This window comes from Meleagris gallopavo, chromosome 3 (genome assembly GCF_905368555.1).
Source record: "Meleagris gallopavo chromosome 3, MGAL_WU_HG_1.1, whole genome shotgun sequence".
NCBI classification, from domain to species: Eukaryota; Metazoa; Chordata; class Aves; order Galliformes; family Phasianidae; genus Meleagris; species Meleagris gallopavo.
Genome location: NC_139406.1, coordinates 36,906,932 through 36,932,429, shown reverse-complemented (window position 1 = coordinate 36,932,429; position 25,498 = coordinate 36,906,932). Strand labels below are relative to the sequence as shown.

At 37.6% G+C, this 25,498-nt stretch overlaps 1 long non-coding RNA gene across 1 annotated transcript; it reads right to left on the bottom strand.

Moving 5' to 3' along the window:
- Positions 1-940: 940 nt before the first annotated feature.
- LOC146544662 (uncharacterized) lies at positions 941-2,752 on the bottom strand. The gene is made up of 3 exons (XR_014882182.1): positions 2,611-2,752; positions 1,932-2,363; positions 941-1,383 (listed from the first exon to the last, which is right to left on the bottom strand). It is a non-coding gene; the product is annotated as an uncharacterized LOC146544662 (long non-coding RNA).
- Between the last annotated feature and the right edge of the window lie 22,746 nt (positions 2,753-25,498).

Below are 25,498 nucleotides of genomic sequence, written 5' to 3'. Positions count from 1 at the left end.
TTTATGATGAGGTAAAGAAGTGCCTCAGCAGCCCTCTGCTCCCCTTGAAACCTTCACATAAGGCTTGCTAGAGATTTGAGTTCCTGTACGGCACTTTGGGTGCAGAAGTGCATTTTATCAGCATAAATCTCACCCAGGGTTTAAAATACATATCCGATTGCTGCAGATACATAGGAAAAGCATTCATTTGATTGCCAAGTTGTGCGATAGCATGCTTTCTGATTCCAATGTTCAGTTAAACACTTCCAATCATAGTTCAGATGTGTGTGTATGATTTCTCACTGAATGTTTACTGGCAGCTCATCTAAGCATGTTATTTTCCCCTGTGTTAGACTTTAGCAGCACTTATTATTTCATATTAAGTCTAAGGTTACACTTTGATCTGGTGAAAGTTTCAATAAAGTGCTTTTGTTTACAAACTTTATCTCCTGTTTAAAGCAACTTGGAAGATTAGAGTGTCTGACACTGCTCTTTGAAAGTGTTATTTATGATTTCTAGATCATATGTCAAAGTTTGAGCCTTTAGTTTTAATAATTGACGCAGCTTGGTGTACTTCATCTTATTCTTTACACAGAACATGTGCCAGCAGTTTCTCATTTGTATTCTCACTGGTTTACTTTATATGAAAGCTTTTCTACAGCCATGGCGTGTTGTAGTTTGTTCACTTTTTGTCAGCTAATTCAGTTGAGGGTTTTTTTTACGACACATATTAGCATGCATTGATTTTTGTCATTTTAAAACTATTATTCAAAATTACTATTGTTGTATCTTTTCTTTTTTGAGGTCTGCACCATTGTTAATTGTGGCTTTTAATGATTCCTGTCTTAGATTTTATAGCATATTATTACCATCACAGAATCAAGTTTCAAATTAATATTTTGTTCAGAAGAAAAGCACTCCTTTTTTCAAGAAGCATTTTATTTGTTCTTGCAGTTTCTTACTCATGACAATTGTAACAGGCAAATTTTCTGCCACTTCTACAGTGGGAAAACTGAAGATTTCTTTGGCCCTTAGTGGTAAAGATTTCCTGCGGAGAAAATCCTACATTCATTTCCAAGATACATTCTCTTAAGGTCTAGTATTTGTAGAATATCCACCATGGCGGGCACGGGAATATCTCTCAACTGCTGCAAATGCCAGGCAGGTTTTGAAAAGTGGAATATCAAAAGAGAAGTCAAAAATACAGATGTAACACTTGCGTGCCATTTTTGCTTCGGCCTTCTTCTTCTAAAAGACAGATAGCAGCATATAGGTCCTACTCCTGCATAAAGTTCATAGGCAGCCCAAGACAAAATGAGGTGAAGTGTTGTAAGCCAGAGACAACCAATTGGCAGATCACTGAAGTTAGTCCATCAGTCAAGGCACATGAATATACACTTCTTTCTAGACCCAAAAGAAGGAAGATTTTTCTCAACATTGCCACTGATGTACTCATGAATGACAGTACCCCCCAAATAAAGCTTGGATCTCTGCATCAAGCAGATGGTCAGTGGGATAAGCCTTTGACAGAAAGTGAGATCTTTCAACTAATTCTTTTCCCTGCAAACCCCAACCCGCAAACTTGATCCAGCTTCTTTTAATCCATGTATATCTTTCTCACTAGCACTGGAGATCTGTACAATAACACTGACTGCCTCTACTAAAGCAGACAGGCAGGTATGTGTGAGTGCTATTGATGATAGATCCCCAAAGATGTTGAAAAAGTTAGAAGATGGAATTGAAAACTACTTATCCCATAAGAGAGGGTCTTTTGCTATCTGTCCAAAAGGAACAGGCAGAGAACCTGCCCAGAACTGCACACCTAGCCCTACCACGTCCTGTAAGTAAATGAGCTGCACCCAAGGGACTGGTGTTGATGAAGGCTGTTGATGGATCAAGTAACAGAAACATACAAGTCTTTCCTCTCAGTGGCTATAACAAGGTCAACTCACCAGGATCACTGCAGTTGTACATCATGCTGCACTCCAGACTGATGCCTGATTATAAAAAGCATTGGATTTGGCAGCTGGAATTCTCCTACACAGTTCTTCACCAGTCATTTTGCTTAGACATGAGAGTTTAGATATCTGAAGTATTCCTCTTTCACAAACTTGTTGAAGTGAAGATAGATGGCAGAGAGAGGTATAAGAAGCTTTATGTGTCCTAGCTTTCAATCATTGTTCAGCTTAGCTTTAATGTAAAAATCTATTATTTCAAACTTTAAACCTTCTGTTAGAAATTTAATTTTAAAATCGAAGGCTTCTTTCTCCCCGGAGATTTAATTTCTTTGCGGATTTTTGTATTAAAATACAATCTTCCTGGACTTGGAATCTTGGACTTCGTCATCTTTTTATGATCCTTCCTTAAATACAAGGTTCTTGGTCCTTTGCAAGAAACAGAGAGAGAAAAAAGAAAAAAAAAACTGTATATATACTTATAGTGGACTCACATAGAGAATATTTTTCAGAAAGATATAAAAGAAGGGAAAGTAGGGTAGCAGCTTTATTGTATGTGATTGTTTAATATGAATAGAAGGAAATAGTGATGTATTGTTTGCTAGCATGGTGACAGATTCGGTGGTAATTTCACAGTACCATGGGAATTATCAAAAGATCTTATAAAAAATCTCACCATATCTCATGTACTGTCCACTTCTATTACAACAAGCAGGTAAATTCACAAACTTGAGACAAGAGGTTCTGCCTGTAGAATTGTGAAAGAAATTGGTAAGATCATAGAATCATAAAATCATATAATCACTTAGATTGGAAAAGACCTAAGGGTCATCAAGTCCAACCATCACCTAACACTACTGAGTCTAGCACTAAACCATGTCCCTAAGGGCCATATCCACATGTCTTTTAAATATTTCCATGGACAGTGACTCCAGTTTATTTCTGTCATGCCAAGGCTTCACATATAGCTACAGATACAATGGTTATTGAGGTACTGATATGCTGTTTACAAATATTAATAGGCAACTGTGAGAAAATGCTGGATGTTCTGCTAACACAGCAAAGGGTCTACACCCTACTTTTATTAACGTAAATGTAACTGATTAAACCAGAGACATCATTCTAATATATGGCTCGTTTGGGCAGGATATTAACTGAAGGAAAAATTATATGAAGGCATAAGGTTAGGACTTGATTGAAGATTTCAGGCTACTGAATCTATTTAGTAATTAGATAAGAACTAAAGGAAAAAAAATTATCTTAGAATGAATATGAATTATTTGTTGAGAAAAAGAGCCAAAGTCCCGGGAATCATGCTTTCATTTATTCATGGCAAATAGAGAAAAGTTGGCTTCCTAGCAGTGGTCAGTAATCAACCGTGAAAATTCAGTCAAGTTCATATTTTATCAGTTACAAAGCATTTTTAATGTGTTGTTTTAAAATAATTGAAAATAAGCACCAGGGAAATAATATTCTCATTTTGAAAATATTTCTGCAGCAGAAAAGCCAAAACAAAATACAGCAAATAACTTCAGGTAAGAGTTGATGCAAATTGTATCAGCTATACTGTTTTCTACACCATATTTTTTTGTTTTGATTCCAAGGGTAATCTCACACGGGTCGAAGGGAACAACCATGAGAGGTCAAATTTATACTTTTATATCATCTGTGTAAAGAAGAGGCTTCTTAATTCAAGGTACAATAGTGTCCGATCATTTAAAAATGCTTAATTAGAAACATTTACATTTGGAAATTGCAGTGACTTGTTCAGTCAGGTGTATTCACAGTGCAATAAGCAAAGGAATGGCAGGAAGCGACCACCAATTTGTTTGTTCAAGCACAAACTGTATCTAAAAAGCAACAAAAATAAATAAATAAATAAATAAATAAATAAATAAACAAACAAATAAAAGCCTTAGATGTCCAGAACATGATGTACTTGATAGCACATTCTACTGAAAGTGAGATGCTATCTTCAGGTCAAGGATTTCATCATCTGCCTAGGTTATCAAATCTCTTCATTAAATTTGTTTTCCCAGGCTCATGTGATTTGATACTTATTTTTCCTTTGACTGTCACTCTAAAAGAACCCAGAATCCATGCAAAATCTAATTTTGAATTTGTATTCAGAATTCAAAATGCATGAATTTGCATTTGTCTTATATTAAAGCACCATTCTGAAGGATCAAAAGAACTTAGATTTCGGAAGGGTGTATAAACAGGTAATGGAGTGAAGTTGTCTTCCGGTCCTAGTTTCTTGGGATCAGTCTCTCTATTGAAGTATTTAAGAATCTGAACATTCACATTGATCTTTTCACATCCTCTTGATGAAAGAGAAGATATAAAGTAGAATGATCTGCATATTTGCTACTAAAAGCATCCATCCTAGTCTTAGGCTACATATGCTTAGGGTGCCATGTTAAAGCATGAAGTATGTCTTTGTGTAGGATTCTTTAACTACTTTGGGCAAGAAAGGCATTTGAGATCCCTTCCTCACAAGCTTCATGAGAAATAGATTGAGGATACAAAGAGGAGATCATTTGTAGTGTTTTCACCTAAAATCTAGGAAGCATCAAATTGTGCTATGCAAACTAAGAAAAAATTCTAGCAACAGTCATGGATGTTGGTTGAGATCTGTTCTCTGATGGTTGTCTCAGCATCCATAATTTGAACTGAATGTTTCTGGAGCTTGCTGGTGCTGAAAAGTCAGGCATATGTTGGGCTGTATTGGGACATTTAAAATAGATGCACCTGGGAAGATTATGATCTTTGCAAATTTTGCTGCTTAGGCAAAAGAAAATTCCAGTCATGAACCTCAGTCTAAAATGAAACAATGGTGACAGATGATAACACAATATGAATTCTGTCTGCATAGAAAAGATGTGTCATCAGAAAGGTATGTGAGGTATAAAAATTTTTTTATGTATTTTACGCAAAAATCAATTTATTAAGAGAGGTAGAAATATCTTCCTGACCCTGCCTAAAACACAATGGAAACCGAGCATGATTTTGTAAACCTCTCTCTACTGGATATGCAGTATGTGACTATTATAAACCTCCAACAAACACACAGCTAAGTCAACCACCTAAAACTGTCAATAAAGCAAAACAGGCTGTAAGTAAAATAGACAAAACTGCTAATATTGGACAACAGGAACAGAAAATAGTGTAGTACACTGATCTATTTAATGACTGACTAAAATTTGGTTCTAAAACAAGATGAAGGAACAATAGGGATAAAAATGCTACCCATGTTATAACATGGTCATTCCGAATTCGTATTCAAAATTCAAAATACAAAATTGCCCAGAGAGGTTGAGGATGCCCCCACCCTAGAGGCGTTCAAGGCCAGGATGGGTAGGGCTTTGAACAACCTGGTCTGGTGGGAGGTGTTCCTGCCTATAAAGATCTTAAAGGTCCCTTCCAAGCCAAAGCGTTGTTTGGTTGTGTCTAGCCCTGTTGCTGGCTAGGCTTCTGTGTTCAATGATTCCAGTCAGACCTCTCTGATTTCCTATGGAAATCCTTTTCTTTTTTGTTCTCTTCTCCCATCCTTAGGAGATCGTTTTATTTCTTTCTGCATCCTCAGAAGATCAAGAAGATACAAATGAAAAGATCTCTGAACTACTGTGATCCGATCCATATCCTAAGGTATGAAAGAAATGGAAAATTTATATCTGTGTATAATTGTTTTAAAACTGAATACCAGTTATAAGAAAAACAAACAAACACTAGTTTGTGTCAGGTAATTTTAACTTTCATCAAGTATGAATCAGTTATCAAAAGACCAATGATCTTCAGACAAAAAATCTTTTTCTCAGGCAATTTCAACTTCTGGACAAGATACTCTCAGAATGGAGAACAACAAATGTGGGAAAGTCAGTATGGAGATGGCATCCATGCTGAAGGCTTTTCTGGAAACCCGTGGTTTTCTGACTGAATGTGGAAAGCAAGCATGTTATGTCGAATTAGTTCAATTGGAACCTCGGGACGTCAAAGTCCTGAGCTGCATACTGCAGAGCCTTATCCAGATAGCCTAATTCGGTTTTACAGAGTATAATTTCATTCAGAGACCTTTCCGGAAGGTAACAACCCTGTAGCTTGAATGTCATGAATACAACTAATTAAAAAGTGCTTCTTCAATCAGCATTTTCTGGGAAAATCAGTTGCTTTTTAGCAGCAATTCAAACAGTAATGGTTTTCTATCAAAACTGAAAACATGTTGATGTGGAGATACTCCTATGCTGCCACAAATATATGTGTTATGTAAATACCTAATACAGACATTGTCTCCTCTCATTTCTGTTGGTCCACTTTGCAGACAGCTTTCACCCTCAGAAAGTCATTACAACCTTCCCTTTAGGATAATGCAAAGGCAGTGTCCCAGAAAGCATCGCACAGCGTACTTCCCTGGCTACAGTAGACCAGCGGGAAATATGCTCTCTTTAGAAAGCCTGTCCCTAAAAGACAAGAAAAATAGCCCTGCAACTCTCATGAAGGCTTCTTTTCAATCAAAACACCTTGATCTTTAGCCAAAGCTGTATAACTCCATGATCTTTTTAATGCATATATACATATTTATTTAAAATGTCATTTAAAGAAATTTGAAAGAAGAAAATCATCTTCAGCAAAACTAACAGCGTACACTAAAAATAACCTAAGAACAAAATCACCAATATGCTTTATCTTTTCAACTTTAAATACTCACAGGTTTAGGCTCTAATAAATACAATTAATGCAAGTATAGGTATTTGTAGAAAAGGTATTAGAGGTTCAACTAAGACTCTTACAGAAAATTTCATATACTTCTTAAGAAAATATCCAGAAATCACAAAGGATATTTCAAAGCTTTCTTATATGAAAAAGGAACAGACATAATTTTATATTGTTTCATTTTTTTGGAACAAATTAAACTTCATAAAACATAAAATCCATCTTTTACCTGTCTATTATATGGTGTCATGAAAGTTAAGAAATAAATGTTTTATCACTGCTTGAATATGCAGCTTGTCCTTTTTTTCTCCGTGTGAATAATAGTCAAGAAGGAAAAAATAATAGAGAAAAAGTATAGAAAGAGCCAACTAATATGCTCTATACTGAAAAAGGTAAAAGGCACATTTTGGGATCTTCTAGGTGAACATACTCTGAAGTTTTATTATATAAATATATACAATATATCTATAAAGTGTATTTTAAAAGAATATTTCTTTCATGCTACAGCTTGTAAATCAGTTATTTCAAAAAGCTAAGACAATTTTCTAAGTATTTTCTAATTAGATGTAAAACCTGGATATTTTTATTTTAATTACAAGTATATGTCAATCTATTTTCATTACACAATTCTATTTAGGTTTCCTAACAATTAAGCTTGTGTTTCTCAAACTTGAGTAAGCGTAAGACACATTCCCCATAACATTTTGATTTTTCTTTAAACTAGCATATGGAGTTACCATAATGAAATACACTTCTGCTTGCATTCACTCAGGTCACCATGTTCAAGTTTATTTTTCTCTGTTTTCTCCTATACTTCATTCTGTTGCTGTCAAAGAAAACTAGGATGGTTTTCTATCATACAAAGGCAGACACAGAAGAGAACACAACTCAACTGTGTATGAACTGGAATAAGGCTGTGATGCCCTTGTATGAGTTGGAGCACTCTCTGGAGAATCACTATAATCTTACATTCTGCAGTTTTTTCCATCTGACAAAATACACATGTACCATTACACTTTTACGACAGTAACTCCTGTACATCATCTCCTGTATTGTCAATTATTTTCAAGATGACCATTGCAAACACTAATAAATTCACAAATAAAGAAATAAATGCCCATTTCCTTGGGGATGAGCATGGAGACTGAATGGTCAAAAATGTGGAGGCTACTGCTGTTACAACTGGCTGGAAATACTTCTAGTAGAATCATTTTTCAAAGGAAAATTCAAAACTATCCAAACTAAGTAGCTCTGGAAACTTGCATGGGGTTTTGCCAAAATTTTGTTTCAGCAAAAAAATGAAGACAAAAGTTCCAGCGATGAAGAAAAATGTACTGCCTGGATATCTTCCAAATGAAGCATTTCAGATTTTTTTGTGATGCAAGCTTGTGGCTTTAAGTACAGAAATATCAAAAGAAAAAAAAATAATAATAAAAGGATGTGATTTTATTGGAGTAACATACTTTGACTGATCATCAATATTTTCATCCAAGGGGAAGACAAGATTGGACATTTTTTATTGCAGAGAAATGTAAAGCTTGTGTCTGTCGCATTTTCTTTCACCTGAATCCCTTCAGGTACACAGTAGAATGGCATAGTTTAGATTATACGTGTGCCACCAAAATTCTTCTTGCACAAGGTAATTTTAATTTGTGTGGGAGCTTCAACACCAAAATCTTCCTTGAAAACAAAATGAAGTGCCCCTTCTGATGTTCCAGATATGGCCAAACATTCATATTTATCTTAGTCTACGAAAAATATCAATAGATGGGCCCCTGGGCAGCCTCATCTAGTATTAGATAAGGAGGTTGGCAGCCCTGCATGTGGCAAGGAGCTTGATGATCCTTGAGGTCCCTTCCAACAAAAGCCATTGTATGATTCCATGATTCTATGTTGTTCCCAAGGAATGCATTGCTAGCCATGACATGTTCTAGGAAAAGTCCACTCCCATAAACCACCTCCACAAGATACATAAAGCTTCTCATCTGGTTACATTGTCAGTGACACTCAGAGTTTCTCAAATGATTTTGGTATAGCTGCAAGTTAGGAAAACATGTATATTTGAGTGAAGGAGTATTCTGAATATACATTCAAAAGCTTCATTTCCTCCAGTACATAAAAATAAACTTACAAATCCACATTTCAATCAACAGGGGAAAAAAAAAAAAGAAAAAAAAAAAAAGCACAAAAAACACCAACATTAGGAATAACTCCTGCACAAATTTTGGGCTGGCATGGTGGTTCCGTCTAAGGACACTTTCTGTCTAGTGCTGGCTGCTTGCTGCTTCAAAACATTTTACAAATCCTAGGTTCCTGAAAGCAAGTGTCAATATTTTGCCAATTGCTTCATATGACAGAGAGTTCTCAGGACCTCACCCCAGTATCCAGTGCAAATCTGTCTTTGCTTTTTTACTTCATTTTATACATTTCCAGCTCTAAAAACTTTTTCAGCTGCTCTCTTTTGACCACAGAAGAGATTTACCAACTGTAAACTGCAATTTCTCCAGGCATGAGAACTTCTGGAGGGAACTCTAATTTGGGAAGAGAAGGGCATGCAGGAGCAGCCCTTATAAATCCAGTGTTTACAAAAGACAGAAGACAGCAAAGCAACTGGGGATTTTGCGCGAGCACAAAACTGATACGATTTTCTATCAAAGTAGTTAAACAGGATTGCCAAAGCAGCTATTATATAATCTCTCTCTCTAGAATTATAATATCATATGTTTTGAATAATAATCATTCAAGATATCAGATGTGTTGTTTTTCTTTTAAAGAGGAGAAGGATAGGGGAAAGAAAAAAAATGTAGGAAGATTACTTAGCAAAGAACACTTAGTGAGAAGCCCAGTGAAGCAGGAATCTGAACTGTGAGACTGGCTCCAAAATCTAGTCTGCAGAAAGGCAAGGTATCTGCACCTTGCTTGTAATATTTTACTGGTAAGTTCTATTAAAAAATGAGAGACGATATTGTAAATATAAGGTCATGTGTTCAATTGATGTGTCAGCACTCAAGACTTCCGGTTCATTCCCCACAGTACAATATTCCTGATATTATACTAAGGCTGTACAGTAGAGGTTTCCATCACTCAGAAGTGCTGCCTTTTAAACTAGAGCATGTAAATGAAATACTTCACTGCACAAAGCTATCCTTAGGTCTGGTGTAACATAACCCTGATTCACTGCTGTCTCCAGTACTACTGAAAGTAGAAAGCTTAACTTGCACTAATGAAAAATATCAGTCCTGATTTTACAAAGTACCTAGACAGGCACTTAAATAATAATTTTGTGCTTCTAGGAAGATTAGCAAAGCAACACTGAAGTCAAAATGAAAAACACAGAAGGCTCAAGTTGCGTTAAATATTTGCTTATGAATAGCTCCAATTTTTCTTTGATTGTATGCTTGAAGTCCACTTTACTAGTATTCTATAATAATTGCCTGTGTAATATTTGTTTTGCATTCAACTAGGGAAATGAAGGTAAACAATCTATTTTCTCTATTATCTCTTAGTTGGTAGACATGGAAATACCTAAAACATGTAATATTATTGTGGGCTTCCTGACTTTTTCAGGTTGGCAGCAGCAAAATAACAAAAAATATATGAGGACATTAATTATGAAATCACATAATCAGGTCTTATTCAGCTATGTGGACAATATAACTGTCAGGAAGTACCTCGGAAATTCTAGGAGACGTTCTTAGGATCTCTCACTCATTCCTAGGACATCCCTAGTTCATGTTTCCTTCCTGTGAAATCAAAGATAAAGATAAAGAAAAAGGGAAACGTCTTGGAGTCGTTCTTTGAATGTGATATAGTTTGTTCTCTCACAAAACAAGAAAAAAGCCTTGAAGAACTATTGGTTTATTTATGTCAATGGGACATATTAAGTACCTGAAATTTTTACTCCTGTAAAATTGTAATAAGTACTTATTTTTTCACATTAGCTACATCTCAAATAATTCACATCTTTTTTAAAGTGCTGATGTAAGCAAACGAATCTGGAGCTATACTCAACCGTTGTGTAACCAGCATTCCAAATACCTCCATAAAGTCAGGGACAGAGAGACTAGCACGGCACTCACTGAAAGACAAAAATGCTGCTTATACAACCATACAAGCATAGAATGGCTTAGGTTGGAAGGAACCTTAAAGATCACCTAGTTCCACATGCCTGTATATAGGCCAGTTTTCTCTCTGACAGATGCCTCTGGAGCCACGGTTTTGTATGACATCATGCAAAGAGGAAACTGAACAAAATAAAATGCAGGTCCCTGCCTCCACACAGCTCCTTAACCAGTAGGCACATGGTCTGTCTAAGCCTTAGCAATTACATATCAGTATGGTCTGCTGAGCTATACCTACCATCCAGCAAGCTTGTGATGCCTAGAGATTTGAAAGTATTGCTTGACTTCGGATTTGCACAGGTGCTGCTAGTCTCCTGTTGGGAAAAGAAGACTCCAACTCCCCAGAAGTGTAGATAAGATATTCTGCATTAGAATGATACAATAATTCGCAAGCCTCAGAATGTAAAAGTAATCTTATATATAAAGGCCTGCAACAGAGAGGAGTAAGTATGATGAGACAAAAAGGACTCTCTCTTACTTTTCTCAAGCATTCATGGCATGCTGAACAACACAGTATATACAGGATTCAGGAAGCACGAGGATGGAAGAGAATGCAGTGCACCAATGGTCAGGGCAATTTTCTTGTGCTAGGTATACAGGGTATACAAACATCATCATGATTTCTACAGGTAGGCATACTGAGAACTAGAAATAAATTCAGTCTCTTTAGAGACAGTGTAGTTTATTAAACAAAAGAGAGTTCTCACCCTATTTATGAAACAAAACAACATAAAAAAAGAAACACAAATTCAGAATACAAACAAAAAAAAAAAAAAAGAAGAAGAAAGAAAAGGGAACCATAAGAAACCCATGGGAAACCAACATCCATCTTTCTGTCCTGTCTGTAGTGACTTTCGAGGTGTCAGCAGCTCAAACTGAAAATATAACAAGCAAATTTTGTGAATAGGTTTGGCAAAGCCAAACCTGCCTTTTTTTTTTTTTTTTTTTTTTTTTGCAAATATACTCTTATCTCTCCAAATTTTATTTCCTTCCAATCACAACAAAATAGTGCAAGTGTTGAACAACCTCTGAAAGTTCTCTGCAATATTTTCAGAGAAAAAAAAGCTTTCTAACACATTCCATTTTCTCTGTGGATGGCAAAAGAATTTCTTCATTTGAACTTTGATCATCTACAGATCTACATCATTCTTCCTACTGCATTTTATTGAAATAAACTAAAAAACACTCTACCTTAAAGCTAACTGTCTCAAAAGAAATAGATTTCTCTATTTTCTCTTGTCAGAGTCTTTGCTCCATTCATTGCTGCATTTTGGAAAATCTGCTACTTTTCATTTTACTTTTTAATGATTATACTTTTTATTAAAAATCTGGACAGGAAAGGAAAAACGTTAGTGAAAAATTTGCAAGTATCTCTGCAGCTGAGCTCCCCTGCAGTCTACTCAAGTCTTCACTAGTACATCTGCTTTTCAAGTCAGAGAAAAACCTCTGTTCCCTTCAAGCAAGTTCAAATGGCAAAGGAGCTTTGAGAAGTAAAAACACAGCATCACAAGCATTGGCTAGCAGTGGAATGCGAAGCACAGTCCTTGGGAACAGATGGTTTAATACATCACAATAAATCTCTTCCCAGACTTTGCAACATAGTACTTCAGATAAAAATAAGTTTAAGTTACAATCTGTGAACAAAATGTTGTCCTCAGAGGCAGAGAGGAACTACTTTTGGCATTCCTGAGACGTGCAGCTCCGTTTTAGATAGTATTTAATTTATTTTTTTAAGGAGTTGATCAAAAGTCCAACCTCACCTTCTTTCATAATTATGAAATTCAGCCCAACTCATGTAGTCCATAAGACTATGTTATGACTCATCACAAGCAAACTTTCAGCTAAGAAAAACACTGCTCCGCATTTATCCTCCTCATCCAGGACGCCTGGAACAGCAGCTCATAATCCACCTGCTTCACAGGCATTAGAAAGTGCAGGACAATTATCAGAGCAAAGGAAGAATGTCATTTGAGCTACAAAATGCTCGCATTACATACAGCTGACACATCAGAATACCTGCCTTCAGCAGCTGTATTTGCATAAATGAAAGAGCTACGGACCATGACTGTCACAAAGATGTCACGTCAATTGGACTGTGCTTCCTTCTTCGTTAGGTTTGTATCAGCGGCAGGAAGGGGAAGAATGAGGGGAAAAAAGACAGTTTAGATATTTTGGATGACGTAGTACAGCCACATTTTCCATTTTTCAACAACTTATAGATTGTATTTTTAGAATTAAGAACTTATAGGAGACTGGGTACAAGCTGGTAATTTCTTGTTCTAAGGAACATTAACATTCATTTCTAATTCATATAAGTTGGCATGCACCTTCAATTACATCGGCAATGTTTATTCCATCATTTGCTTCATTTCACATGAGTTCTTTCATTTAAACAATATTCTTGTGCAGTAGGGGTGATGGGTCCTAAGCTCTCTCCAGTGGCATCAGCAGAATCTTATGTCTCCCTTGGAGAAGTTAACAGTGGGCAAAGGGTTTGTACCGCATAATTTATCATACTCATGAATGCAGTTCGTGAACAAACTGCAGCTTTTTTTCTAATTGAAGCTGTCCAATAAATGTTTTGTGCAAACCAATTTCAGCCTACAAATTGCTCGTAAACTGCTCACTGTGAGTAGTACTTCCAGTATTTGCTACTTATAATTCAGTACTCAGCCTTTGGGATTGGCCAAGCTGTTCCCATGGCTTGTTTTTCTTTCCTGAACATTGAACTAATCTTACCAAACTCCAATCAAAGGAGACAATGGGAGGTTGACTAGATAATAAACAAGGACACAGTAGGTTTAATGCCCAAGGGGACTGGCAAAGATACAATGGTTAGCAAGGAGAGACTAGAAAATGTTAAAAAACAGTGTCTGCTTGGATGTCAGAGGTACAAGAAAATGAACAGCAGCTCCCAGTGAGGAGCTGTGAGTACATCCATTCTCAGTATTCACTTTTTAGCAGGTGAACCCAGACCAAAAGGAAATGCACATTTGATCTGGCTAAAATTACCAAGATTTCAGTGATAAATAAAATCATTTAATTTCATCAAATTTTTGAAAGTTGCATTTTTCACTCCTTGACATACAGCGGGGCTTTGTTCTTCCTAGATTATTGATTTCAACCATTAGTTCAAAAAAGCCAGTATGTGGAAAGGTTTGTGGCAGATTATGGGCAATGACCTTTTGACATTTCTTAACAAAACAAAACAATCTGAAAATTTTCTTCAACCTATAAGATGTGTTGATAGCATACCCTGCTTCAGAATCCGTTCTCTAGAAAACAGAAATATCATGTGTGGCATATCCACTCCTACTTCCCAAACAGTTGCCTTAAAATTGAGAGAGAAAATAAAAATGTTATTTCTCTATATTATGTGTAAGCTTAATCACAGTGCATTTTTATTCCATTTGCCTCAAGGCAAAACAAAAATTTTAGAGAGGACTAAGCAGACATCAATAGATCATGGAGGTATGCAGAAAGGCAGGAAAAGGACATAAAGGTATTATTGGTAAAGCAGAATAAGCAAAGAGGGACTCAGTAGGAGAATTAGCTGAAATGTAGGTCAGCACTAAGGTCTTTGAGTCCCTGGAGGCCAGCAAAAGAAAGTTTGAAACCACAGTAAAGTCATACAGAGGAAGGGTTTTTCAAGGTGTGATCATGCACGAGACTATTTGTGCTAAAGAAACTCGAAATTACAATACAAAATAGCTGTAATTTGTGTAGGGGGCACCACAGGAGTTAAATTCTAAAACTTTCTGGCACTTTCAGTTCAGCACAGAAAATGATATACAGGGTATTTCAGAGGTATTTCATTTCAGGCCTGCAATCACCATAGAAAAAAAAGAGAAATCCAAGCCATGTGAAAATAAATAAATAAGATCTATGCATTTGTATCACCTGAGATGGGTGGGTTTCTTTTGAGATTGGGTGTGCTGCATTTTGGCATGGCTTCTGCAGCTGGCCAGGATGTTTGCTGCTTCAAACATAGCAGTGGCCCAGAGCTTCTCAGAGTCCAAAGGGCTCCATTCACTGAATTGCTTCCCATCCAGAATCTGACTTCCCCTCAGATGTGCTGAATGCATCGTACCCTGCTTGTCATGGACAGTCAGTTATCTGTAAATGCTAGGGAGTGGAAATAGATGTGGAAGAATAAAAATAACACATGGAAATATTTTTATCTGATGGGATGAGATTCGGAGGAAATCATGACAGTTTTCCAATCACCATTCGTGAAGAGAAGAAATCATATCCAGCAGAAAATTATCACTAAAAAGCTTGATAGCCTGGAAAGCCAAAGTTGAGAATTGAAGCAAGTGTGAAGTAGAGGCAATACCAATCACTACTTTTCCTTCAGTAAGTGGCAATAGCACTGAGAAGCCAAATATTCATCACCTCCCATCATACAGGTGTACTGCCGTTTTGCAGCTTGGAAAAATGTCATCCATCAATCACAAAATATTGCCATCATGTATGGGGCATATACCATAATGCTTCGGTGCATACCTTTGCACAGATAATTTTAATCTCCAGCATCCAGAGAAATCAAATGAGGTCGTATGCGAAATACTAAGTGTTATGTGAAAGCCAGCAACACTTCTATTGCATTAATGCTAGAAAAACATCATGCTAACAGCAATAATAAAGCCATTTGTTCAATATTGTTGGATACACGTATTTTCTGCTCCTCTGGATGGTGGTTATTGTTCAGAGACTTCTAGAATAATAACACATTCTGCATGTAACTCTGTTAGGAGGCATAAATAGAGAAGAGACAGATGATCTTTCCAACTTTCACTCACTGGATCCTTCTTAGCACTTGGTTTCCATAGTCTATCCATTTCATCTGGTCACTTGGGATGTCAGCATGCAGTGATGATACAAGTATACAGTCGGGTGATGCTATTTACCAAGCATCATGCTACACCTATTGCTTGAATAAATCTGAACAGCATCTTAAAGCAAAGGAGACACTGCTGCAGTAACATTGACAGAAGACCTAGCTATTAAGCTGTCTACAGAGTCTAGTATCAGTGAAATGTTTGACAGCCGCAGGGACAAATATGTATTAGCAACATTGCTTAATCCATGTTTCAAGGGCAGAATTGAAACCATGCCTTCACCCTATGCAGGCACAGATTGCTGGAAGGATACTGTCATAAATAACAGTGCTGGAGGCCATACCATTATGCACCTCCTCTTCTCCCTCATCCTTCCACTTAGCTCCCCTAGGCCAAGTATATCTCATAAAGCAGAAGATGCACAAGCTCCTGGAACATCAGAGAGTGCAAAAGAAGTAATCACAGCATACCTATAGTTCCTGGGTCTTCCTTTATCAGTTCAGAGTGGGGCAGTATCTCCTAGGAAAAACTCAATTTGTCTGTATCATGGGAAGAATCTGTCCATTATGAAAGGTCTATAGGTGTCATGGGAGACCTTTTCATATGCCGGGAAGTGAGAAGTTGACTTTCGAAAAGATATGCTCTAGTTCAGACAAGAATTAATTCAGCAGAGCCTATGGCCTGTGTTACACAGGAGGTCAGATTTGATGATCACAGGAGTCCCTTTTGGCTTTATAATCTATAAAACTAACCACTTTAAGGGGGAAAAAAAAAAAGACAAAGGAAGAAAACGATACTGGTATTTTAAACCTCTAAAGTCCCCACCATCCAATACGTTCTCAGATTTCATTTAAAGGTATGTTTGTGGCACTGACACATATTGAAGAAGTGGGCTAAGTAAGCCACAGCATAGAACACTTCTTTCTTGAGGGAATAATTTGAAAAGCTTAGCACTTACACATGCAACATGCAAGTGACTCTGTAAATTAGCCTAACAGAGGAGACTGCAGAGGAATCCATCTATCAAAATTCTTACAGGGAGGTGAAGGAGCATAGTAGCAAGTGTTGTGCTTATATTCGTATTGCCTTTTTCCTCACTTTCCAAACATTATATAAAAGATTTTCTCTGCCCTTTGCTTGAATAATTTGGCAGAAGATAAGAATTGTGCAAATCTTTCTTCTGTGAGAGCTTTTTCTGAAGCTTTGATTCACCTGGATTCATAAATCTCTGGGTTTTGCTTTGAGGTTTAAGGCCATGTGAGCTACAAAACTGCAAACTGATCTCACATTAATAGCATGCAAAATTGCAAAATTACAAAGCCATAAATGGATTTACATTTGCAGCTTAGGAACAATAGGCTGACTTTCCCATTTGTAACAAAAATCCACAGTCGGGCACATATTGCTGCTCATCCACAGCTCTTGTGCACACAGATAAAAGTGCGGTCGATTTACTTGCTGGAAATTTGTGAGTGAATCCAAAAAGTGAAAGCTCATAGCTAGTAAACAATTTGAAGAATATTTTTCCTCAAAGCATTCTTCATCTGAAGCTTCTGAGGTTTTTCACTTTTATTTTCTCTTGTAGGAGTAAATGCTAAATCAAATAAAACCCACACCACGTAACACAGGAAATCAGTCAGACTATTGAAACTGTAAGGCTTGTGTTTATACCAGAATATTTAAACAAAAAATAGAAATCTCAGACTCAAATGCACATTCAGGTAAATCCCTCAGATATGATAAAGCTGGGTAACCATTTTTAACTCTGCATTAACTTCGTAACAGGGAAAAGTCTTTTCTAGCAAAAGTCAGGAAAGAACCATTATCCTAATATCATATTGAGTGGTTTGTTTACATATCTTCATTAAAGCAAAGTAAGCAAACTGCATTGCAAATATGATAAATTTATCTTCATTTAAAAGGGAATATTTTTGTGAGGGTAATCATGGTGGATGAAGGGGGCTTTTTCACTTTGAAAAACAGTAGTTTGGCAGAGGAGGGATGGGAAAAAGTATTTACTGCCCATTTTCCTTTCCGGTTTCACCCCTGAAAACAAAGGGAAAAGTCTATCTCACTTTTGTCAAATGCCTGCCTTGTGAGGTCCCCTTTTTTCTGTCACCCATACAGATGTTCCATCATTATTCCTGGCCAGGCATGCACTGCAAATACAACTAGGCATCTGTTCTCCTATTACCGTCATTATTACTTGTTATTCTGAGTGACAAAAAAGGAAGCCAGTCTTAAACTTCATTGTCTCCAGTGTTAAGATTTGGTCCAATGTTGGGTTTCAACAAGCCTATTTCATGTTGCCTCAAATCAGAAACTACAAAACAGCAATGGTTAGACTTAAAAAGTTGTGGAAACATCCACATCCAGAAATGGACCAATTTTCAGTGGGAATTAGTAGCATTAGGATGCAGATAAACAGAGACAGTTTTGAAAATCTCACTGTTAGGGGCTTTTATCTGCATTAAATAAATTAAGATTATGCACATAGAGCAAGAGTCACATAAAGGCCAAACATTTCTAATTTTTTAGCTTTTTTTTTTTTTCATTGTGCTAATGCAAAAATTTCTCCTGAGCTATACATGGGCTCCTTCACCTAGTAGTGTCCTTTAAAGACATCCCATAAAGAAGCACCATTCGTTCTGACTACACAGACCTCAGTAGTTCTTCCTGACCTGGGCAGGAGTGCAAAAACACATAATCCTTCCCTGTAGACACTGCAGTTCATGCATAGACTGCTAGTGAAATCTACTAGATACCAGGTACTGGGTAGCTTTAGGAGAACCCGTTGATGGAAACTCCGAGGCAGTGAGTCTGTGTGTCAGAGATGTGTGACTGGGTACCTTTAATGCTGATAAAGGCTGGTCAGGCATGGGAATGGGCTGCCCAGGGAGGTGTTGGAGTCATTGTCTTTGGAGGTGTTCAAGAAACGTTTAGATGTTGCACTAAGGGACATGAAAAATTGGTGGTAGATGGATGGTTGGACTGGATGATCTTGGAGGTCTTTTCCAACCTTGGTGATTCTAATTCTATGCTTCCAGGCCTGGCAACAAAGCTGTGGCAATTCTGGGGAGATTAGGTGCGGCTTCATTAGCTAAATATGGGAAACAAGAGGTTTCTAAGGGTCTAGGTCTAAAGCCTTGCATTTACTAGCAACACTGATAAAGCTAATACAAAGGCAATGATCTTTTCTGCTGTAATTTTAAACACTATATTATTTATTCCCACTTGGAACAGAACTACTAAACATAGTATTTAAAAATTAATTTATCTTCCTATATGAGAGTTACCAGTGGTTTTGGACCTGTGAAAAAACACTAAAAAATATCTGCCAAAATCTCTCAAACCAGGAAACATTAGGAAAAATGTCTCAGGAAAGCCTAATCCCTCGGTATTTGCAATTCACAGAAGTTTGGCCAAGTCTCCAAGCCTCTGGATGCTTATGTGAAACAGAATCACTGATCTTTTTAAAAATTCATTCCTCCTTCAGAAGCATTTAAACACTCCAGCTTTGCTGCTCATTTAATCTCAGGTGAAATCCAACAAAATATAGTACCATCTCTAAAGTATGGCCACAGCACAGATAGGCTTCTAGCTGGCATGGGTCATGGTAGTTGATTTGGTATGGGCCTCAGTTCAGGCTGTGGGATTCCATCAAGGATTTCAGGTGTGTGCTCTGATCACCAGTCCATGCTGAAGCCTGTACTAGTGGATGATGTTCATGCCTCTTGCTAGAACTCTGGCATCACAGGCCTGTCCACAGTTTCCTGTCCAGGTAACTCAATACAAGTGAATCACCAGTACTAAACCATTTTTTGTGAAAGGTAGAGAGGACTGAGCCAGCTGTGCTGTAGTATCACAGGCCAGCTTCACTTCCAACAGTGGCAAAATTCCGGCAAAAACAAATATATGAATAAATAAGGGAAGCAAACAGAACAAGGGAAGCTAGCAGAGGAGAAGGCTTTGCCCAGCAGCAGGCTGAGAGGGGCTGATAATGAATGACTGATGATGATTACATGCACTTTTTTACTACCTGCAAAATGATAGATGCTGGCCAAGTCTGTCCCACAGTGCCAGAGCACCATGGAGCCAGGCTGGAGAGTCTGCTGGCCAGCAGACCTCGGCCTCCTCAGCAGGAGAATGGTGGCATGTCCAGCTGCAGAGAGGAGCTGTCTGGGCATCCGTAAGGCACTTTGTGCACAGCAGCTCCTGATGCCATGGTCCCTTGGCAGGAGCAGTTGGGGAAAAGAAATGGCAGCAGAACTGATTCAAGAGGACTGATTCAAAGGGATAGGGGAGGAAAAGGAACCCATGTAACAAAAGTGCTTATGATTAATGGATGGTAGATGAGAGGAAAGTTTACATATGCACTTGGAGAGAGGAAAGGATGTTCACTAGCTTCCTTTGTGACAAATGCAGCCAAGAAACAGGGAGGAAAGAACTATTAATCAGTGGTAAAAGCAGATATTTCTTTTTCTCTTGGGGAAAGCTGGACTAGGTAAACAACTTGGAGCTGTTGTTCCCAGCTTGCCCTTTCAGAGAGCTGCCCAGCAGACCCCTCTGCAGCTATGCAATGAGCCAGCGCTCTCTAAACCCAGCTTCTCCTTCATCTCCCCTCACAAAGGGGAACAGAGTCCTGCAGTCAGCGCATGAGTAAAAACCTTCTTCTCTGTGTACCAGCAACTGCTGTTATTCACAGCACACCTTACAAGTATGGCTATCTGCCAGTCAAACAAATACCACTCTGCTGAGTCCCCTAAACAGCCATCTGATCCTTTCCTAACTGTTGTTTAGAGTTGTTTAGGGGTGCCCATGGAGTGATGATTAACAGCTCCAGGCGCTCTGCAAGCACTTGGAATATGCATTTCATACTAGTAGGGACATTTTTTCCTTCATATTTTTATTGGTCATGTTTTATTAGTCACATTGCTCTTCAGCCTCCCTGCAGCATTGGCAGCAATGCCATTAGCTTGAGATGAAGGTGCATGTCCTCCCTTCATGGCTGAGGTGAGGTACCACAATAAAAGCAATATCAATAAACAGTACATTGCAGAAAATTAATAAGCAGTATACTGATGAATTGTTGGCAGCTAATAGCGACTACAGAATAGGTAACACACTTAATATGAAGTCATTTCTTGTTTTGGTTTTTAAGACTGTATTTAGGAGTCTTGATAGTATGCAGTAAAACAGACCTGGGAAGGCATACAAATATTAAGTGAAATCCAAGAGCATTAATTGCTTAGTAAATGCTGCTAATTATCTGACATCTAGATCTCCTTGCTTGATCTAACATGTTGCTTCACTCCCTTGCACCAGTTGCAAGAAACATCATGGAAACAAAGGTGCTGTGTAATAAAATATTCCACTCTTTCACCCCAGAATCTCAAAGAGCTCTACTTCAAGGCAAAGCCTTCATGAACCCCAGAATTCAGGTATACCTTTCTATACCTATTGTACCAGTGGAAAGGAGAAGTAGGGACCTTCAAAAGGTCTTAAATCTATACACGGAAGTGAAAATTGGAAAGAATCATCTTTCACCAGTGCTCTCATACAGGAATAAAGGCATCTGTTTTGTTTCTTTGCTTTATCTGGAACTTTCTTTTTCCTTATGTAAAATAGGGACTGTAGTATATCTCATCATATACACAAAAATTCTTTGCAGCAATGATTAACACCATCCTCCTAAAAGGCTTCCTATGTCACTGGTATCACAGTTGGATTGTAAGCTGTGAACATCAGTGTCTACAGGCGAACAGTTTCAGGTGACAGATTCTTCATGGGTGGTAACAATTTTTCCCTAAATACAAGTGCAGAACAGAACATAGGTGGGGGCTGATTTTGCCTGGTATTTCTGGGTGTTGCTACAGCCCAGACAAAAATAGCATGAGCACGTACACAGCATTCTCCATGTATGATGGCAAAGGCATAAGAATGTAGACCACCACCACCAACTTTGCAGTAAGAAGCAAGAGATACCAATACAAGTGACTTTTTTCTTTTTTTTCAAAACTTTCTGGAATACTTCATGGCTCACTCTTTCTATTAAGTTGTTTAAAGTCACAAAGAGAAAGGAATTATGTGAAGGAAAGAAAAGAGGATTAACAGATATCCAACCACGCTATTAAAAAAAAAAAAATTAAAAAATCACCTGATCCCTACCAGAACTTCCCTGACTAAATTGTTAAAAGGGGAAGAAAAAAAAACCCTGTACAACATCCCATCCAGATGGTAGTTCCAGTGCTCCGTGGTCAGCCTGTTTATTAATGAACATCTGTTTTCCTTACAAAACAGGGTGGATTTTATACTATAAATTCTCCTTTAACATATTTCTTGGAAAATGACATTAAGAGTAATTCGCTGTCACATAGATAAGCCAAATTTATTTTTAATTTTAGATATCACATATTAATTACAGCAGTTCTGTCACTCAGTAGGTTATTGATGAATGTATTTTTAAAACCTATGACTGGTTGAATATTGAAAAAAGACTAAAAATATGATTTGCCTTTGAAGATGTTTGGCTCCAGTCCTTTCAGTTGTCCTTTCCTTTTAGCTCTCTGCACAACTGGATGAATGTTACTGGTAAAAACGGTAATGGACATCAGACTTCAAAGCACTACACACATAGTGCTGGAGTTCCCTGAAGTCATCAATAGATTTGAGCATATCACTGTCCAATCATGGGTACTTTTTGAGCAGAAAAACAGCTTAACTGTAATTCATAAGTTTCTTCTTAATTCTAACAACATCCTATCAATTACTGAATGTTATACATTGAGCTATTTAGAAAGTCTTAAATTTGGTAATCTGAGAGGCAATTAAAATCTGGAAGCAAACCAAAATTATAAGTACATCATCATATGTAGGGCAATATTTTAATTACAAAATGGAAGATTTCAGTCCAGTCTCAAGATTTTGAACCACCAGTCTAAAGACACTGAATTAGATGCAAACATATTAAAAATAATTTCAGATTTAAATGCAAAAGCAATTTATTTCTCTTTTAATCATAGGTAGTTTCCCAAAGCATAAAGATCTGGAAACTTTTCTAGAAAAATTGTTTTCTCAAGACAATTGCTCTTTTTAATACTGTATTTTTACAACATCTTTCCTTTTGTGTTTTGACTTTAAGAAAGAAACGAGCTAGGAGCTGGTATACCTGCTTACACAGAATTTTCAAAGATATAGACAAATGACTTCTGTTTAATTTATTTTAAACAGAAAAATGTCAGGGCTTTGAAGTTGTAAGGAATACATGTGTGTGCCTATGCACATGTGTGTGTGTCTGTGTTACCATGTTCCTGTGATATCCAAAGTTCATGGGCTGTGATATCACTATTATACATGACAGAACAAAAAAATGTGAATAAACTGGATACTACTGGAAGCCATTGTTGCTAGAAGCAACTGAGGGCAATGAAACTTCTATTTTGAAACTTTGGCCCCTTGCTGGTTTCAAGCTATGCAGTGCAGCTGCCATCAAACTAGTCCTTCCATCTCCATTGGAGTGTTGAGCATCAAAGTTAAAAAATATGAATAAAAAAATAATGAAAAAGTAATCAAATGAATGAGGAAAAAGTCAAACAAAAAATGAAGTTGAATGGTTATATTGTCTGGGTTGTTTACCCTATAACCTACTCTTCCAGCCAAAGCACGGAGGTTCTCTTAGTAAAAAAAGTCAAAGCAAAGCAATAGGGAACTCAGAGGAGACTTTGGGAGAGAGTTTGGTTTTCCACTGAGGATGTGGCTTTTTCTGATTGCTTTCTGACTGGTTATTAGCATTGTCATGACAGGAGTTAACTGATCTCATATGATCAGAGAGGGGCTCATTCAGGTGCGACTGTAACTGGAGGCCCTGATGGGCTTGGGTACTGGGCAAGCCCTGGACCACAGCAGAAGCCGGGCAGCTCCCATCTTTCACATGCAGTTTCCATCCAGATCCCATTTCACTCAGCTGGGAGAATACCATGGCCCTGAGGCACCACTAGCCCTGTCTAACAATGAGCTGATCCATCATGGACAAGAGCTCTGTCCTGGTATGAAGTTGGTGCCTGAGTAGTTTTGGCATCTAACCATCCAATCTGGATGCTTATTTAAAGATCCAAATGCCCCAGTATATACCTACAGAGACCTGAGGAGGCAAAATCAAACCTGGATCTTATCTTCAAACTGTGAGCACAAAAAAAGATTTTAAATATCTGACCTTAAATTCTTCTAAAAATGCAAGTATAAAACCACACAAAAACATCCTCTTTGAGGAAGCCTCACAGACAAGTCATGGAGCAAAACCTGCTCAAGCCTGTTCCAAGTCCATTTCAGATGACACAAGCTGTATCATCTTTTTGTGCCTCAATGCCACCATTGGACTCCTCTCTTCGGTCAGTACACAGTTTCCAGAAGACATCATCTCTGACTGTGTCTGCGTTGCTTTTAGTTCAGTGGATCTCAGCTAAAGAGGAATTGCAACTATGTGTTTTTCTGCTGCAACAGCAAATCTCTAATTACCAACTTAACTGAATGGCCTCAAGAAGGGGACAGAGCATCATCTTCTATGTATACCCATTTCATAAAAATGCAATTGGGAGACAGAACCATTCCAGTTTGCAGCTTTCAGGAAAAAATTTAAACATAAACATAACAGAATATTTTGAGATTTTCTGAGCAAGCTCATGACACCCTTGTTTCGCTGAGTCTGGGTGACATGAATTTTAAGCCTCGAAGTTCATTCAAAAATCCTGGCCTCAGCAGTTATCTCTGTTTTATTGCCTGCTGAGGGATCCCTTTCTACCCTAAGGGGAAGCCAGTGTCACATACTGGGTATTGTGGTGGCCTGGAACTGTGCAGACTTGCCTCTGAACCCTGCTCTGCTGCTAGTTGGCTGAGCTGACCTTGAGTACATCACCTCACTCCTCAAAGCTCTTGCTCCCTGTATACAAAATGGAGATCCTGACAGTTACTTCATTTTTAAAGAATTTGAAGATCTACTGGCGAAGATGCCTTAGCTAACAGCCACATACTACCGTTAATAACTCATGCACCTTACACAGCGTCTCTGTGCCAAAGATGGAAGTCATTCAATTTCCAGAATCTGCCATTAATTGCTCTCTTGATGTTAAAAAGATAGAATAAGAGCTTAAAAAGCCTTCTAATAGGAGTACTGTGGGTAAAAGCAAGACACACATTCACGTGAGACTGGTTCCATTTATTATTGGTGCAGTTGTCTACCACAGAATGAGGGTAGTTCTGCCAGTCTATGGAACTCCCTCTCCATACTTTCAGGAGTGTCCTAAGCGCTCTTAAAATGACAGAGCTCTTTTCAGTTCCTCAATCACCAAGTCTCTAATTAAGCTGAAAAACATTTTGACCCTTTGCTCAGTTTCAGTATCCTTATTCACAATAGCATAAAGCATTTTAATTAAAAGTAGACTTTAAGATATATTTTTTTTTTCCTTCTTCACTAGCACCTTGAAATTAAAAGGTATGAGGAAGCTGAAAAACAAAGTAGCCTGTTTTGCAGGGCTTTTTTTTTTAAATGAAGTTTTAAAAAAGAAACCCTTGTGTGTGCATAGGGAACGTTTGGTAGGTATGTGGTAAGCACTTTTTTTTTTTTTTTTTTTTTTTTTTGGTAACCATAAGTGAAATATTCTTTAATGTGCAGTAATAACACTCAAGCTATGCTATTTTGCAACTAATAATAAAACATAACAGTGTAGGGCATGATAGCTAGCAAAGTTTTTCCAGCTCAATGTATTGCCCACATCTATCAGTCTTTTTTTCCAGTGCCTTGGCTTTTTAATCCAGCCTTTATACTGGAAAGGTGAGTCTGAGTGGAGCAGTAGTAACTTACCTTTTTAAGGAAAGAATTTGAAGCAAGACTGCTGAG